Source organism: Rattus norvegicus, chromosome 10, assembly GCF_036323735.1.
Source record: "Rattus norvegicus strain BN/NHsdMcwi chromosome 10, GRCr8, whole genome shotgun sequence".
Classification (NCBI taxonomy): Eukaryota; Metazoa; Chordata; class Mammalia; order Rodentia; family Muridae; genus Rattus; species Rattus norvegicus.
In genome coordinates this window covers 105,970,001-105,975,402 of record NC_086028.1, presented here as the reverse complement: position 1 = coordinate 105,975,402, position 5,402 = coordinate 105,970,001, and the positions used below count along the sequence as shown (strand labels likewise).

The window sequence follows — 5,402 nt, the reverse complement described above, 5'->3', positions numbered from 1 at the left end:
CAAGAGGAGACACCTGCTGGCTCCAGCAAGTGTGGCTTGGCTCTGTTTGTTTTCCTGCACTTGCTGCCCTGCATGGTTTGGGGCACACTTGAGTTGTATCCTTCCCCGTCTGTCTGGGCCAAGCCAGCAACATAGCTCTGGCCGTGGTCCACTTTGGTCTGAATCTTCTTCATCACTCGATATTTCTCCACTCAGAAGGCAAATGACTCGATGCCCACTAAGGTGAGACTGGGACAGTGCGCCCCCCCCAAATCCTGTAGTCCTCCCAGAAAGGGCCTATGGACCTCTATCCCTAAACTCTGTAAGTCAGAACGCCACGTTATTACCACTTAATCTTAGAGCACCTTCCTGACTTCCGGGGATGCTGAACGCCCTGACTTTCAAAGTGCAAGGCACGACGACGTGTCTAGGGTGCAAGGGGCTGTTCTAAATCAAATCCCCCGGGGCTTCCGGACTGACTTTGTCTAAGCCACCTTCCCGCTCCCCAGAGCCCCGAAGTGATTCCCTTACATTTCCTTCCGGATATGGGGGCATCTTTTCAGATAGTGGGAAGGGATCCAAAATTTGGAATTCCACGGCAGAGCCAGCTCGAAGCTGCAGACACTCTCAGTCTCACAGCCCGAATCCTGAAGCATTGGAGTTTACAGTATCTTCTCTGGGGTAGAACCTCCTCTTCGGCGACACCCCCTGAATCACCTATTGGCCAACCTGAGCACCGCCCACGCGATGCCATTGGTTTGCACCGGCTGCCCAGACAAAGGGAGCGGCCGCTAAGGGAGGTGATGGGGCGGGGCTAGGCGGGAGCGCTGGACGGGCGGGGACGCTGCCCTGGTGGAGCGTGGGTGGGGCCTGGCGCCCTCCCCACCCCCACGAGGGCCGCGGCCGTGGGGCGCTGGTAGCTCTCCCGCCCTTCCGCCCTGCACCCCTCCCGCCCTGGGGCTCCTTCTTGGACTGCGGCTGCAGCCTTCTCTCCCCGGAGGGCTCAGAGTTCGTCCCCTTTTCGCGGTTGGGAACGTGGACACGCCGGAGCCTGGATGCAGAAGGGCACGCGGAAGCATGAAGCTGCTGCGCGAGCCGCAGCCCAGAGTCCAGGCCGCACCACTCTGCTGATCCTAAGGACTACGGAAACCCTGCGCGCCGACGGTGGCCTGGGAGTTGGCGCGGGCCTCAGCGCTAGAAAACGAATCCCACTCCCAGAAAGGCGGGCCGCACATCCCGCTTCTGCCTCCTGGAGAATTAGTTCGGCGGAGTCCGTGGCCGGGGAGGGAGGGAGAGTCAGGCCTTGGGGCGACTAATCGGGTAGGGAGTAGCTTCTGGGGCGCTCCCTTGCCTACGGAAGGCCGGCGAGGCTGCCCTCAGAGCGCCGCCAGGTACGTGCGTTTTCCTTGTTTCCCGCGCGCCCAGAGCGCACTCTGGGGAGAGAATGAATAAAAACCCAGCTGGTGTGTAGGAGATTTTCGCAGCAAACGTGTCCCTTTCTGAGGGGTCCTGGGACGGCAGCCGAACTCGGGGTAGCCCCTGCGCTGTGTCCTGGAATCCCTACTGGGCTCTCCACCACCCGCAGGATCCGGCTTGGAGCCAGTCCCCGTGGAAATGCGCGTCGCTTTATTCTAAGGCCCACGAAATTTACCCCGGACGCGGTGGGTACCACAACAGGATGGCTCTGTTTCCTAGTGGTTCCTGCAGTTATCCCCTAACCTGAAAACCTAGAATTCCTGTTTTCTGAACCGGTATGTTTACTTTAGGGAAACCCGGGCTTGGCTCCTGCTGCTCTCCGGGTGTCCAGGAACGAATCCCTCCGGGATCCGGGAACTCCAGATTTGCGGGGTTAGGAGATACCCTCAGCGGACTGAGTTGTGGTTTTTTTGTTGGTGGTGGTTTGTTATTTTTCAGCATCAGAAGAGCCTGATAGTTGAACTGGAGCGGGCCCCGTCCCCTCCCCCATACCCACTTCAAACAAAAGAGCTCCTCCGAGAATATTTTTTAGGGGGAGAGTGCTTCTGAATGTGGACCCGTAGTTCTCCCCGCCCCCCGTTCCTAGGAAGGACAAGGGTTTTATATGTGTGTTTAAAACAAAGGGGAATCTTGGCGCGAGTTGCCGGGAAAGGGGCGCTTTTATTTCGGAGTTCTTGAAGAATTCACATTCTTTTCTCCCAAGTTTGCTGCAGCTGAGCCAGAAGTGTCCCCACTGGCTTACCCGATAGTGAGATGTTACACGGTGTCGGCTGAGTGTGGCTTTGTGAGAAGATCGTTTCAGAAGAGGAAACGAGCCTCTGGCTGGTGGGGTAGAAACCCCTGTGGAATGAAAAGTACTCCCAAGTCTCTTTGCGGAAGATTGCAAAGTAAGGTGGGTTGTTTTTCTTTTGTTCCATCCTTCCCACCCCTTAAGTTAGAACAAAAGGTTTCCAAGCGTACAGCGCCGGGTGGACGTTTGGAAGCTGCGAGTGGAATGAATCTCTCGTTTAAAAACTTCGGGACCCCCACGCACACCAAGTGTCTATCTCCGTCGTAGTTTGGGTGAGGAAGAATGTGACTTTCCGAGTCGGGTAGAGCACGGATCCCACGATGGAGAGAAGGTCCCGGCGGGGGGAAGGCCCCTCTTTCTAGGACAAAGCGATCCTTAATTGTGGCCAGAGTCCCGGGCGAATTCGCTGCGCGCGTCTGTCTGCCCGCGCGGCGCTTGGTGGGTAGTCCCGCTTCCACCAAAACTCTGTATTTCGTTTCTCTCAAAATAAAACTCAACAAGCCATAAAGCTTCCGACGCCGGTGGAGAAGGCGCCGCGGATTTATGGCCCCCGAATTCCCCACTCTCTAATTATCCTTGTGTTTACTTGACTTATGGGTAGTGACCAATAAAATCATTTTCCATTTTGGATTTTTTTTTTCTCTTTCTCGCTAACATGAAAAATTCAAGTTGCGCCCTTCTTTCACCCGCTTGGGCAGATATTTTTTTCTGAACCGGAGTAGGGGTGGGGATAAAAGAAATCCTACCTCCATCTTCTGCCTCTGCCAAGGGCTGACGTGCCCCCCCCCAACTCCCGGATTAATTGCATTTAGGGGAGAGCTGCCCCCACCCCTTCTTGAACCACTCTGGGGCCTTTCCGCGGACCTTTCCCTAGAAACCCCGCTGGGCTCGGGCTCTGAACAGCACCGGAGGACTGCATCGCCCACCCAGGCCCTGCTGTGGGTCTCCCGTGGCCTCAGCTCCTGTCCGGTCACCTCCCTCAGCCTCCCGGAACGTTCACGGGAGCACGAGCCTTTGAGCTTTTTAGGGGCTCCAACCTTATGTGGGGATCCCCCAACCGCCGATGCCTGCCTCCCCATCCCCCATCCTCATCCCTTTGTTCGCCTCTCCGGACACTGGGTTGAAGGCAGGAAAAAAAATAATTAGATGGAAATCAAAGATTAGACGGGGTGCGCTGGCCGCCTGGGCGAAGCCGGCCCAACACTCCGCCGGCGCCTCATAAATCTTTTTCGCAGGCCTGACAAAAGCCACGTCCGCCAGTTCCCTGGGAATCTAGAAACTTATCGATCTCCTCGACGTCCCCAGACACCCCTCCTTGAGATCGAGGACGGAGAGTCCTTGGTGACCCCCCACTTATGTCCAGCCCAGGACGTCCCAGCCCAATCCCGGAGTTAATTAATTTTCAGAAATGGAAGAAGGTGTCAGAAGGGGAGAGACCGACCTAGGCCCAACCCCCTCCCAGAAAGGTCGGCAAATACCCCCAACCGTTTGTAAAACCAAAGAAATGTTAGGGTGCTGCGTTTCCCTTGCTCCAACCGCCTGGAAGGATGTGTTCTGAGAAGGGTGAGGGGCAGCTTAACCCCTCGTTGGCGACTCCTTTGTCTGGTCCAGCCATTCCTGGAATCAGCGGGGCGCCTGGGACTGGGGCGCAGAAGCCAGGCTCCTAGGCGCCTGTCCTGCAGGTGTGTGGCGCGCTGCTGTTGTGGGTTCAAGCCACGAGTGTGTGCGGTCCACGTGCGATCCACCCGGGATTGCACCGGAGAGCCCTCCGCCGGAACAGGAGAGAACTTACAGAGTCTTCGTTCATTTCAAGTTTTTAAAAACTTGAATTAAGGTGTGTGTGGGGGGGGGGAGGGGGGGGGAGTAGAATGCTTCCCGACGTGAATGGAGGTGTCTTAAAAATTATATCCCATTGTTGAACCAGTTGTTTCCGACCTTGGGTATTAAAGAAATGTTGCCACATTTAATTTTGGTTGCCATGAGATAGAGAGGGGAGCCCAACATTTTGAAGTAATTTGATAAGCCTTCAAGTAGCAAATCCGAAAGGGAGGCTGGCGGCCCAGGTATAGTTTCTTTATAACCTGAATTTACAATGAAAGCATTCTCCTTTATGGATATAATAGATTAGATTTCACAACTTAATTCTCTGCAATGGCTCCGTTTAAGGGAGCTCCGGCTGATTTTATTACGCCAAGCCAAATTGGATGCTTGTGGTCTTAACGAAAAGTGATTGTGACATAAAATATATATAATTTTAAAGTAAAAAACCAACGGGTTCGACCCTGTCCCCTCCCGCCCCCCTCCACCTTTCTCCTAACCCCTGCTCCTTGTTTCCCAGTTTGGGAAATAGGGAATCATGGGTGTTGGTTGGTTTTTGCCTGGAAGATAGGCGACCCCGGCGGTGGCTTGGCGGCCTGGAGGGCCAGGCCAGACCCTTCCAATCTGGTAGTCGAGAATATGAATACTCCTAACACAGGCCAGGGAATCTCCGGGTAATCTTCTGCCCATGCTGGTGACTTCAAGGCCTCCTCAGGCTGGCACAGAGCACCAGGAAGCATGCTCAGAGCCGCACCGCGCGCGCTGTCTCAGGGAGTCTTCTCTCCAGTCTATGTGGAGTGAAGCGCCTCTACTCCCAAGGCCACCATCAAGGCTCTGTATACAGGCGGCGGTGCCCAGAGTTGCCCAGACCACTCCATGTGCCCCACCCGAGCTCTATTCAGCAAGTGTGGTCGGTGGGGACTGGTCGGCGACGCAAGGAGCTCTCTAACCCAGCCATCCCGCCCCTGAGCGCCGGGAGCCAACCCTACAAGCCGCGGCCGACAAGGACAAGGGTCTTTGGGCTCCAGCCGACCTGGCCTGCCAGCGCCTGCGGTCCACTCTGCCGTCACTTCTGATTAAGGTCGGGCTAGGTTCTCCTGACAGCGCCCCTCATTTCAGAGTGCATTGTTGGAGACTGATTTAGCCCCCCAGAAGCTCGGGGCAGCCAGCAGCCCGAGTGAGGTCCGCTTATGGCCCCAGGCGACTGCGGGCAGGCCCCAGACTCCCTGCTGAGACGTCTAGAGCTAGGTCTGGTTTGCTGGACTCTCGGTGGAGTCAGAGACAGCCTGGGTGCCCCCGGGTTCCCACAGGCCTCGACCCCCGCGCTCCAAGGACGCGT

At 56.2% G+C, this 5,402-nt stretch overlaps 1 protein-coding gene across 3 annotated transcripts in view; it reads left to right on the top strand.

Moving 5' to 3' along the window:
* Positions 1-760: 760 nt before the first annotated feature.
* Positions 761-5,402, top strand: part of LOC100912167 (uncharacterized) — a 21,522-nt gene continuing 16,880 nt past the window's right edge. Inside the window, exons 1-5 of one of the 3 annotated variants that reach the window (XM_063270195.1) lie at positions 761-1,370; positions 1,565-1,640; positions 1,746-1,827; positions 2,159-2,347; positions 2,513-5,402. The exon at positions 2,513-5,402 is cut by the window's right edge and continues 16,880 nt beyond it. The gene's annotated coding sequence lies outside the window, so the exon portion shown is untranslated. The remainder of the gene's footprint in view (positions 1,371-1,564; positions 1,641-1,745; positions 1,828-2,158; positions 2,348-2,512) is intronic. The other 2 variants (XM_063270196.1, XM_063270194.1) reach the window with 2 other exon arrangements.